Source organism: Pinus tabuliformis, chromosome 9 (genome assembly GCF_031772625.1).
Source record: "Pinus tabuliformis cultivar Carrire ecotype Pingquan chromosome 9, CPIR1, whole genome shotgun sequence".
Lineage (NCBI taxonomy): Eukaryota > Viridiplantae > Streptophyta > Pinopsida > Pinales > Pinaceae > Pinus > Pinus tabuliformis.
In genome coordinates this window covers 1,463,202,030-1,463,216,155 of record NC_142307.1, presented here as the reverse complement: position 1 = coordinate 1,463,216,155, position 14,126 = coordinate 1,463,202,030, and positions in this window count along the sequence as shown.

Genomic DNA, 14,126 nt, shown 5'->3' with positions numbered 1-14,126 from the left:
AATTTTTATTTTCTTAGAATGACATTATTTTCCTTCGTTGTTGGTCCATGTATAACATTAAACATATGTGAATTAATAGATTGTTTGAAACATATTATCTAATATTCTTAAGTATATTATTAATGAAAATTCAAAAAAAAAAAACTCATATTGAATAGTATTTTTTCATTCGCCTGATTCATCCATCTCCAATTTTTCCATTAGGATTTGACGTTCTTTTGCACTTATATCAGAAGGAATATTATCAATCTTCCTCATTTTGTGGCTCTACATGACACACACTAACCAATACATATTAGTTAAACTTACATATTGTTCAAACATATTAATTTTGTAAATAATTTACAAAGAACTTTCCTTTTGTGTTTTTTTGGATGTGTTACCATTGTGTCGATGAATATTTTTGTTACTTGACAACTTCTCGGAAAAAAAATGTATCAATATACAACATGTACCATTTAATACAAAATCCATTAAATATTTTATAAATAAATCCCATAATTTTCATCCAAAAAGAGGTATGGTAACTGGTGCGCTTATGTGCATAAATGCACCAGTGTGTTTAATTGTTGAGCACAAGGAGAAAAAAAAATTTTAAATAACTTTAAATTATGATTATGTGATCTGTAACGATAAAAGCACTGCCATCACAGTGAAAAATGAAAACGTAAAAAAGTAAACACATTTTTTTCGACTTAACAATATTATTTGTCATAGGCGCACTGGAGTGTTATATTACACAGGGCACACTAATAAACAGAAGTTGTTTTTAAAAAAAACGAATAGGGCTGAAAGGGTTTGGATCTGATTCAATAAGTGGTACCCCTGCTTTACATGTCAAATGCCTTATATATAGTAACACAAACCCATTAAATCTAAAATGCCTAAAATGAAAATCCCTAATTGTGAAGTGGTAGAGGGAGTTAAACCCTAAGGTGAAATTTTGCAGTCACATAAGCAAGAAGAAGCAAGGGTTTAAGGTAAGTATTGATTTTTTTTGTTTTTTCTAAATTTTAATTAAATCTAAATAGGAACAAACATTGTAAAAAAATTTATTAGTAAAATCAATAGTAAAAATTTTACTATGAAGGATTTATATTTTTATTTGAATTTGAATTAAATCTAACAGAAATTGTAAAAAAAATATTAGTAAAATAAGGAGTGAAATTTAAAATTTTTACTATAGGGTTTTGTTGCTCCACAATGCTCCCAGTATGTCTCTCTTGCAAATCTATCCCTTAAAATTTTGGGAAAATTAATGAAATAGTGAATAGTTCTTACTATTTAAAAGACTATTAAATTAGATTTCGAAAAATCAATTCCTGCTCATTTTCAATTTGAAAAAAAAATCGTTTTTTTTCACTTTTTCAGAACATCGATGTGTTTCATAGTAAAAAGCATCAGTGTGTTTACTAGTAACATGCACTGATTAAGATGACTTATTGGTGCGCTAAATTTATTTAACGCACTGATATGATAGAATTCATTTTTTATTTTCGAAATCCTGGAAATTGGTGCAGTTATTATTTTAACGCAGTAGAGGTTATTATTTAAATGCACCGTTGCAGTTAGTTTTACAAGAGCATTAATATGCTTTAAAATTTACCTGACTTTTTATTTTCGCATAAAATGGCATATTCATTTCAAATTATCCTTTAAGATGTATCCACATGATTCAAAGTAGTTCATAGTATACATTTTCCGCTTAAAGTTGCTTTATTCTTGACAAATGGTTTGAAAACTATATTGAAATTCAAATCGTGGTTATATGGTTCTTGAAATTAATTTTTGGTATGTACACAAAAAATTGTTTTTTATTTTTCTCAAATACAGGGAGAAAATATCATAATAGCAAATGGCCAATTCTTCAAATTCCAACTCGTTCCATATTGCTCAAAGTCCTTCGCGGAGTTCTCCCTTTCCATCTTCAGTAAGTTCATATTTTATTTATATTTCGATTATCTAATTGAATTTATTTATTTTTTATCCATGTCAATTTGAATAAAAATGTATCCAAATTTGTGGGATCTTGATTGATAATCGAGTTCAAATGCAGAAAATATTCCACCAGTTCAAAAACATCGGAAGCTCTTATCAGGAGCAGCATACCCCAAGAAATTGGTAGATGAAAATGGACAGTTGCTTTACCCGTCCAATTGGAACGTGCCATCTTCCAACCACAATCCTAGGTCATCGATGGTAATAATTGTTTGGTATAATGTAATTTCAACAAACCAATTGCATTGCATGCTTACTAATATCATTGATGTACTAATGTTTAATCTTTTTTGAAATTAAATTGATCCCTTGACTTCCCCTTTCCTTTGGATAGGAGCAATTCTCATTGTTACGAAAGTCAAATCAATCAAGTGGCTACATCTTTCCATAGGTATAAGAATCATGTGATCATCCAGATCAGGCCTGACATCAGATTCCCAGATCATCTTCATAGAGCAGAGTGGAGAATCCGCAGCAGGGAGAAGGATATGCACAGGTTCTCAGATCGGGAAAAATATTGGCCAAGGGAGTCGCATAAGGTAGGCTTCAGTCAAATCAACAGCAGAATCGCCTGCACTAGTCAGAGGTGCAATGATAATTGCGACATAAATAATCTAGAGGACGGTGCCCAGCGACACAAGAAGAGAGTGAACAACCAAGCATTTAAGCAGCAATGGGCTAGCAGATTTCATCAGAGAAATATTTTTTACGACATTAAGGATAGAGATCGCACAAAGCGCGCATTCTCTTATTTCACTGAGTCTGGTGCAAACATTTTCATTTGCAGCGTCTATATTGGGTAGTTTCTAAGTAGCGATCACAGAACTGACTGTAGTGTTCTTTGTTGGAGGTGCTCAAGAAAAAACAACCTCTCATCTTCCCCCCAGCATGCTGGCAAAGGTATCGCTATCTCATTTATCTGTTTTTGTTATTTTTATGTTAATCCTTGCCCTGTCAATGTGGTCCAATTTGCACTAAGTGCTCTCCAAGTTCTCTCAGCGGTGGTAATCTGCCCCACGCCAGTGTCTACATCCTCCTGCCTTCAGATCTTCCCGCACCTTCTCTGTTTCTCGTCCCCTTCATTGACAAGGCATGTCACTATGGTTCAGATTGCTCCAAGGGCTTCTCAAGTTTATTCAGTGGTTATAATCTGTCTCTCATCAGTTCCATCTTCTTTCTGCCCCCAGACTTCCCCTCATACTCTTTGTTTCTCTTTTATATCAGTGCCTATAGTCTCTGTCCCTACTAATAGTCTGAGCTTCTCACGTTGTACCTCCTACTCTTTCATCAGCTTCCACACCTACAGACACCTGCACCAGCCTTAATTCAAATTATTTCTACATCCCAAGTTCTCCCTGGCCTTCAGCATGGTTTTGATCAGTTGGAATTTCCTAGACACTACCTTCAGAACCTCTGCTCTCCACCCTCCTACCTTCAGAAGACTGTAGATCAAGCATTGACTCAAGCACAAGGAGAAAGTTCCTCTTGCATCAAACATGTCTGATAACCCATTGGACCGAATTGAGACCAACAGCAGCTGTGCTCTCTACAAGGCGCACTGTTTTATGATAGGATGATTTATCAAATACTTCAACGAACTCAAGGCTGAAGTTGAGTCCGAAAACAAATCCAAGAGAAAGAAATTTGAGAAATAGAAAGCCGAAATTGAAGGGCTCAAAGAGAAATGTCACCACCTAGAAGAAGTAGTAAGTTACATCAGGACTCTGAACCAAAGCGAGCAAGGTGAAGCATCAACCAAGCTCAGTGAAAAGAAAGATCAGCTTCCTGATGACACTGTCAACCAATTCTGGTGATTCCTTAGTTAAATATCCATGCAATGTAAATTTTGCTTACTATTAGGCCAATTCCTCTGACAATATAGTCGTTTTGTTTTTCAAATCTCAAGAAACATGAACAGTGAATTGGAAATCAGGACTGTGTTCCCATTTTGCTCCAATTTCACCCAGTTCATCTCTCCATATGTACTGGGACTTAGTCCCATTTTCGATTTTTTATAATATATAAGTATCCGATCTTGTTAAAAAAATATATATTTTTTGAAATTAGGATTATAGTGATGATGAACGACCCACCTACCATCTTCCGATGCACCCCACTATAATTTCAAATCGAGAGAAGGTTACATTAAGAGAAAAACTTGGAGAGGAATCATACCGAGAATGGCTGAATCAACCACCTATTCAATTCCCACTACGTCTAGATTCACCAATTAGGAATTACTACAGCAATAGTAGTTCTTCATCACAAGTTGGCAAAGGAGGCAATCCAATAGAGGTTGATAATATGATTACTTATGGCATACAAATACCATGGAAATAATTTTGTTAGATGCATTCTAGAACGATGAGCTAGGGGATAATGCTCATATCACTAATACCTTTTTCAAAAGCCTGAAATATGCTTCCACCACCCATCTCTTTGGACCTAGCGTCTAGTCAAATTCTACCCAGTTGGGGACAACGATGTTACTAAACAAATTGAAAGCAAAGTTTGGCATGTCGAATGCATGTTTCTCGGCAATATTGAGGTAATTGACCATGATCAAGTCCCTTATATTTTGAGAAATATTTTCACACAATCAACATTAAAAATGGTCGATTTTATGAACGTTAATTATTGAAATTGTAAATTTATATTTCCCACCAACTATAGGTTATTCAAAGATAAGGTTCTTCCCGAGATAATGTCTTTCCCGATAACTACGAAGAGGCAACGTAGTTGTTGAACATGTTGGGTTTTGAGTACATATCATATCACGCATGTTCGAATGATTGTATTCTATATAGAGGAGAATATGTAGACAAATAGATATGTCTAAAATGTGGGCATGACAGGTACCATAAATAATAATAATAAAAGTGTAAATCACATGGTCCTCCTCATAAGATATTGAGGCACATGTCTATATAATCCCAAGGATTCTAAGGCTCTTTCAGTGCAAAGAATCAGCTATGTTACATGGATGGCATGCATCACACATAAGTGAGTCGGGAGTTATGTGAATCCAAACAGATTCAATAGCCATGAAGCATATAGAGGATACATGGCTCAAAAAATTCAAGGATGAAGTACGAAGTCTACGAGTCAGCATAGTCATGCATGGTGTCAACCCATATTCCCTCCAAAACACCAACTATTATTTTGGATTTGAGAGATCTGTGGTTTTTATCTTTTGAACCATTGACCGGAGAATCCACAGTATGAACATTTTTGTACCAACGTTTCAAATCCCAAATGGGATCCATCATCAGGGTTTGAGAATGATGATAAAAGAAGAGCAGAATGGATAGAATAAATACCTATGAGGAAAAAAAATTTAAGGAAAAGCACAAGTCGGCTTGAACTATTATTTTTGGCCTATAGTAGTGATCAATAACAATATTTCCCCATGGTTTTCCATGAAGAATGAACATCTTATGTTGGCTCTCATAGTCCCTGGTACAAGAAAAGTGAAGAATATGGATGTCTACTTACAACAATTGGTAGATGAATTGAATGAGTTATGGGAAGGGATACATGTATATGATGTATCAAGACTCATTACAACAAGAGGATTTTTACGTTGTATGGCATATGTGCTTACACCATACATGACTATCCAAGCTTATGAGTTTTCTTTGGTAAATTACATGTTTATTGATTTGTTTATATACATAACAATATTGTTTCACATATTAATTTAATTTGTTGTAATTGTTCTTATCTTCATGGTCACTAATGTTCCCTATATACAATAATTTCACAGGTCTTATAACAAAAAGGTATCATGGATGTAAATTTTGTGGACTTTCTCTGAAGGCTAAGTTAAATTTCTAGAAATGTGGTAAATAAGGGCATCACAAGAATAATTGTAGACCCAAAGTGTTGATAGAGGGAAGGGATTTGATAATACTACTTCCACAAAAGGAAATTCCCTCCAAAGGAAGGAGAGAATATGTACCTATATCTTCAATCACATATGTAGATCATGATGTATGTTCAATCAACTTAGGTGCCTCTTGTCATATGAATCCCCATATGTAGTGGTTTTGCGAATATAAAAGGTATGATGGAGTTGATGTTTTCCTAGAAAATAGGGTGATGAAAAGTAAAGTTGATGCTCAATGATGGAAAGATTAAAACACTCCATGGTTTTCTATACATTCAAGGGCTAGCTAGAAACTTGATATCTCTAACCAAGATAAGTGATGTACGTGTAAGTACTATATTTGAAAGGGAAAATTATAGGATGGTTTGAGAAGCAATGTTGTTGTTAAGGGAAGTTCAAACTAGAAATCCTTACAATTCTTTCGAAAGCATCATCATTGATGGGAAAAATAGTTCTATTTCTCTTGAAGGTGGAAATGATGAAGACAGAACCCTTGTTGTCTCTCATGAAAAGACAATGTCATGGCATTGAAAATTGGGGCATAATGGAGAGAATGGCCTTTGAGAATTACCAGTAAAGGTATGTTTCATTGCAGTGTAGTTCTTGATTTCTTTGAACATTGCATATATGGTCAATAAAATAGGGTAAGTTCTCAACAAGTGTTGCAAGAGAAAAGGGAATTTTAGAATCGGTACACAATGATGCGTCTAAACCTATGTCTATTCCATCATTAGGTAAATCTCTGTACTATGTTTCATTTATAGATGATTTATTTAGGATCACATGGATTTATTTCCTTCAGAAGGAATATAAGGTATTTTATCCATTTAAAGAGTTCAAGGCTATTATGGAGAATTATATGGGGAAGAAAATTAAGGTGTTGAGGACAAAATATGGTGGAGAAATCTATGGGAATGAATTCAAGGAATTTTGTAAGAAGTGTGATATAGAAAGGCAAAATATTACTCCATTAACACCTCAACATAATGGCATTGGTGAAGGACATTAATTGAAAAAGTAAGCAACATGATCCATAGTATTGGGTTAGGAAAAGAATAATGAGAATAGTTAGTGGATACTACATATTACCTCATAAATTGCTCATCTTTGTCAACATTGGTTAACAAGACTCTACATAATCCTATGGACTAGTAAGAAACCCTCTCTTAAATATATAAGAGTTTTGGTTGTGATGCTTTTGTACATGTTCCAAAGGAAAATAGGAATAAGCTAGAAAATAAAATTGAAAAGTATAAATTTATTGGTTATATAGATGGTCTAAAAGGCTATAAATTTTGGAACTCATATACTAATAAGTTTGTTTATAGTCAAGATGTTGCCTTTATAGAGGTCAAAGATGTTTCCAAATAGAGTTTGAGTTGAAGGATAATTAATGTGACTCAATGGAAGATCAAGAATAATGAGAAGAAGGACTTGATACTCCAATATTGACGAGATTTTTTTAAAAAGAAGGCAACCATAAAGGTATACTCCACTTGAATCTCATTCTAGTTTTTCTTTCTCTATTATTGATGATAATATTGGAACTATTAGTGAGGTAGTAGATTCAAAGGATGGCAAACTCTAGAAGAAGTCCATGGTTGAATAAATAATAGCCTTGGATGAGAGTGAAACTTGGATATTACAAGGTAGAAGGAATTGATTTTGCTGAAATATTTCTCATGTTGCTAAATTAAAATTGAATAGATTTCTTTTGTTTGTTGTTGTTGCTTTTGATTTTAAAGTAGAGTAGATGGATTTAAATATGACATTCCTACATGGATATGTTGAAGAAGAAATCTACATGAAATGGCCAGAACACCTTGTAATGAATGGAAATAAAGAGCTAGTTTGTTAGTTGAAAAAGTCCCTATATGGTTTAAAACAATCTCTAAGTATGTGGTGTCAAATGTTTGATACTCGTATATTGGGACATGGATTAACAAGGAGCAATGTTGATCATTGTGTGTATCTCCAATTAGTTGGTGACCATTTTATTTATGTGGTCTCGTATGTGGATGATATGTTGTTAATTGGAAACCACAAGGAAATCACAAAACACATGAAAAATCAGTTGCCCTCTAAATTTGACATGAAAATTATTGGTGTTGCAAATTTTATTTTATGTGTGGAAATTAAAAGAGATCAGCAAAATAGGAAACTCTATTTGACTCAAAGGAAATATGTTAAGACAATATTATGGAAGTTTAACCTATAGGAATATAAATCGATCAAGGTCCTTATTTCTATAGGTGTAAAGTTATTTACAAATTAATGTCCCAAGATACAATAAGAGAAAGAGGATATGTCCTTTGTTGTTGGTAGTTTGATGTATATAGTGGTTTATACAAGACCAAATATTGCACATGTAGTGGGAATTTTGAGGAGGTATATATCAAAACCAAGGAAGGAGAATTAGAAAGTTGAAAAGAGAGCTTTTAGGTTTTTGCATGGCACATAGATTATAAAATTTGCTACCAAGGAAGGCCTAGAGAAAATATATTTTTGGACATACATGGTTTTGTTGATGTAGACTAGATTGAATATTTGGACCATAGAATATCTAGAAGTGGTTATGTGTTGAATGTATTTAGAGGAGCTATCAGTTGGATGAGCAAAAGACAATCTACGGTTGCACTCTTAACTACAAAGGTTGAATACATGGCAGTTACACGTGTAACAAAGGAAGATGTATGGTTACAAAGGTTATGTTTAAGGTTTGGGTTTGTATAATAGGTTGTAAGTTTAGATTGTGACAATTAGAATGTAATATTTCTAGCAAAGAACCTTGCATACCATTCCAAGACAAAGAACATTGTTGTTCAATATCACTTTGTCAGACACATGGTTGAAGACAAGAAGGTGTTGTTCATGAAGATTAACACTTTTAAGAATGTTACAGACTCATTGACAAAGTCCATAAGTATTGAGAAGTTATTTAGTATAGAGAAGCATGGGTTGAGTACAATAAACTTTGGGAATGATGAAATTCAAACATGCATGAGAGAAAAATAAATTTGAATTGGAAGAAGGGGTAGGTTCTTATAATGGGGTAAAAGAGAGAAAAAGGGTGTGGAGTGCTATGAAAAAGGAGAAATAACTATACTGGTGCAAAACACATATTGTTGGAGCTTGAAAATGCATGGAGAGTTACATTGTGAATCCCTGAGTGGTTCTCTATTGACGAAACTACCCAAGATCAAGTGAATTGCTACTTTTAGCTTTCAATTTTTAGCGGGAATTCCTAGAGTCCCGGGAGAGAGACTTCCTAGCCAATCTATGTTGAAGCATTGGAGGGAAGTGGGATAAGCTAGGTGATTGCATGGAAGATAAGAGGATCCCCATTCCTTGGGTAGTGCAAATTGAGGAGAAAGAGATCTAGTGGATTGAAATTATTATAGGAATTAGTTTTTTGTGGGTTGTAATTGGGTATTAGTTTCTTAGTGGACAATAGCCAACCATATGATGCATTTTTCTTGAATATCCATAGCCCTAGCTTGGGGGTGACTATTGCTGAGAGAGATATAGAAGTGAGGTTTGTGGTATGTAGAACATCTCTTATATGCGGCTAGTTGTGTATTTGTTTAAAAAGATGTATGTTCTTATCTTTGCTCTAATTTATGGTTTAATGCTTTGCTCAATGGCTGAATTTATTTTGCATTTTTGAATAATAGATATGGATTAATTGTATGCATTAAGTTTTGAATATTGAGCATTTTTGGCACACTGTACACATGCATATTTAAATTGTATTAATTTTTTTTGTTGGATTTAATAGTCGGGATGTTATAGGGTGTTGTGAAAGTGAGGGTGCAACACCAAGGTTGCATGGGTATACTATGAAATAACATGGTTTCTCTTTGTGCTAATAGGGGTCAAAGCTCTCAAATTTATATGGAGTTATTTAACATGGGGGAAGGCTAAATTGATAGCTATAGATCAATTTAGCAATTAAGTGATCGAACTTGGCTCAAGGGTTGATTCGATGGATTTCCATAATAGTCATGACCTTAAATTTCAGAAAAATACCTACATAAAAACTTGAGAAAGTTATGCGATATAGTATGTATTGCATGAAGAAAGTTTGTTTTGCTACAATACAATGTTTATAATACAGATAACTTTTTCCATATGATATAGTTTTTATCACTAGAAATAAAAGACTTTGAGACTTCTGAAAATTTGAGAAACATTACGTAGATTTTGTGTATTACAAGAAAATATTTTTTCGTGGTGTAATCTATCACACCAAAATATTTTCTTGGTGCAAAACATTGCATAAAAAGAAAATGTTGGGGCACAATACATCACACTAAGAGATAATGTTGAGATGTGACAAGGGAGAAGGAAGAAGGAAAATAAGAGGGAAGACTTGAATAATTTTAGGGAGCTTTAGAGAGTTATAGTGTATCACTAGAAAAGTTATTTCTCGTGATGTGAGTATGCATGAATAATTGTTTTGATGTGATACTTTGCATAGAAAGAAAGTATTTCAATGCAATAAACATTTTAGGATGATGCGATATGTCACATTGGAAAAAAATTATGTGTAGAACATCATAGGAAAGAAAAATCTTATGATGTGAGAGGGAATGAAGAAAGGATTAAGTCTTACAAGACTTGGAATTTTTTTAGGAAAAAGGAGAAGAAAAGGCCCTTTATTGTAGGAATTAAAAAAACAATGATAGATGCAATGCATCGTAGAAAGATAATTTCATGGTATGATACACTACAAGAAATAAAATTTTGTGACACAATAAAGGAAGGAACCAAAATCCCCTTTATCACAAAAACAAATATGCAGTATGTCACAATAGAAAACTTATCCATATGAAACAAACAAAAACAAAAACAAAATAATAATAATAATAATAGATAAATAAATAAAATAATAAATAATAAATAAAATTATAAATTAATTAATTAAAATAAATAAATAAATTTTATGATGTGATAAGTGGAGAAGAAAAGGAATAAGAAAGGAAGGAAAACTTAGGAAATTTTGAGAAACTTGAGAATTTTTTGTGTATTACAATAAAAAAAAAAAATTGTTGTGTGATGTTTCGCATGGATATTTTTTTTCGGGGAAATACACCATAGAAAAAAAGATAATTTTGGGATGCAATCAAGTAGAGCGAATAAGGTACAAAGAATCATTTTATTGCAAGACAATAAAATAATAATAATAATTGTGACATGCCACAAGAAGAAAAATTCCTAGGTGCAATACACCATGGTACACAAATCTCCAAGTGTGAGAAGGTGTTTCACATAAGAAAAACAAAAGGGAATGATACACCTAGTGTTGCAAAAAGAAAAATCTCTTGCAACAAATCACAAAAGAGATGAAAAGAAAAGGAGGATGAAGAAAGGAAGAGAAGAGAAGAAAATGAGGATGAAGAGAAGATGAGAAGGAGAAGACAAAAAATGAGGATAAAAATGAGATTTTAAAATAAATGGTATGGAACTGAAAACTCATTTTACTCATGAGAAAAGAAAATTGACTTTAAACTAAGTGAAATTTTGGATTTAAGCAAATAGAGTCAATACCTACGAATGTGTTAGTGAAGGCCACTAGTAAATTCAGTTTCAATTTTTTATAAATGGCAAATTAGATGTTTTTAATAATAGGGTAATGCTCTTTGACACAAACCCTATTTTTTATGAAATTTTTACAGTGAATCCAATAAGTATACATGAAAATACCTAGTTGGGCCTTCGGCCAAATTCGAAAGAGATTGGAGTGGAGGTACCAAAAAAAGGGCAAAATCTACCATCTCATACCATTTTTTGGCAATTATTGTGATCTTTGGAGGAAGAAAAGGGGGGCCTAGATCATGAATTTGGAAATAATTATTTACTTGACCTTTTACCTCCTTATCAAGCTAGACAATTTTGTGTTATTAAAGTCTTCCTAGTTTTGCTTCATTTGGGAGATGATAGTTTTCATTAAAGCTTCTTAGTCTGAAGAAAATGCAAGAAGGATAGTGTTGACAAATCCATTTTGATGTAGAATTTGAATGGAGCACTAGATCCATAATATAAAATTTGACATGTACCTACAATTAGGAATACTGTAAACTCTCAATATAAAAATTTTCCTTATTCTAGCTAAATTTCCTTCTATGTGTGGAAAAAAATTAGCCTTTGAGATTAGTTACACAAGTGAAAAAGGGCACAATCAAGTTGAAATGGAAAATTTGAAAGCCATAACTTTTAGCTTAGAGTCTGTAATGGGGCATATGTATAGTCATTGGAAAATTGAATTAGAGGAGATCATATTTGAAGACTCGGAACTTTGATTAATGGATCATTGTTATTGTTACATTAAGAGGGATAAGGATCCATAACCTTACTAATAAACAGTTTTATGATATGTATAATTATAACAATAATCATTGCATGCACATTTTGCAGAAATAGGGAGACAAGTAGAACATATCTAATTGATAAATTAGGACTAGAGACATAGATGATGCATAGGAATCTGACAACCACGAAGATGAAATCAAAGGTTTACAAATCAACTTTGGAAAGGTAAAAATAATCTCTAATGGACATAGAGTAGAGTGGAGTTTATGGAGCTAGAAGTAATAGTGAGGAGTGTGTAGAAGGAAGTGTTGAGCTACTAAAAAGAATAATGAAGGGTTGATAAGATATCAGGAGGAGAACCATATTAACACTTACCTACAATAGAGTCTAAATAACTTGCAAAGGTAAATATATAAGAATTCCAATATAAATCATGCAATTCATGCAAGATATGCAACAAAATACATATCCCTAAAAGGAGCGATGATCATAGGGATCTTGGAACTCAAGAAATGCTAGTAGACATCATCCTTCACCTAGACATTCAACCAAAATAGCACACACATTTTCAGAATTTGAGAGAATTCCAAGTGTCCCTTATCATAAATTAGAGGAGGAAGTCTAAGTTGGATATTTTACAAAGAGAGCTCAATAATCTCAAGCCACCAACTATTGATGGAGAGTGTGCAAAGGGTGAAGATGTTGAAGCATAGACATTAGGCATAACATAATATTTTGTACTGCACAATTATTCGTTAAATTTGAAAGGAAGGGTTGCCCTATATCATCTTTAGGGGAAATCTTCCATGTAGTGGAATCACTTAAGTAGGTCAATCATATCGAGGAGAAGAAAATTTCTTGGAAATAGTTCAAGAAGTAGTTCTAACAACAATATCTGTGAGATCATTATATGAGAAGAATATGTAGTAATTCTTTAAGCTCAAGCTAAGAAGCATGACTATGGAAGAGTATGATAATAAATTCTTATAACTCCTAAGGTATATGGATTTCATCAAGGATGAAAAGGTGATTCCTAGTTTCTTGAGTGGGTTACCATCATTCTATGAGGAAAAAAATCCAATTTTATGGACTTAAAACTTTAGAGGAAACCATGAGGAAGGCCAAATATCTATCTAATTAGGACAAGGGGAGAGAATATTTTCAAAAAGCATGGGTTGACAAAAATAAAGGCAAGATGGATCAAAATATGAAAGGATTCAAGTATCAGTTTATCATGAACAACTTTCAACATAATAGCAAGGGTGATGAGAACTAAGTATACCTCAAATGATATATTCCATGGAGAAGATGCCAAGATAGAAATCCATAAAGTATTAGGGATGTGAAGGAGATCACATGTATAAAGATTGTCCTCATGATATATATAAAAGGAGAAATATGCATAACATCTAGGAAGTTGATAAGGTAGAAGTTATGGGTAGGAGCATGCCAAAGATTTATGCAGTCATGGGAAATATATAGGCAGGATACTGCACCCATGTGATTGAGGTAGAAGGTAAGATTGATAATTAACCCATACCTATTTTAATTGTTCTAGATATAGTTATAGCTACATAGCTCCTAATCTAGTTGAAATATTTAAATTGAAGATATGTAAGCATGAAATTTCTTGGTTGGTCCAGCTAGCCCTTGCAAACAAGAGAAAAATCAATGAGCTTGTTAGGGATTTCTTAGTGAACATGATTGGGGTAAGAACTAAGGTTGATTTGAGCATCATAATACTTAGTTTATATGGTTGTTTGATTAGTATGAATTGGCTAGATAAGCATCATGTTGTACTAGATTGCTACAGTAAAGCTTTCACATGCCTTTATGAGGAATGGAATTCAAGGATAATTCAAGGTATTCCAAGGCCTATATTTACTAGAGAGATTTCAGCATGAAGCTAGAAATAATTTTTAGGAAA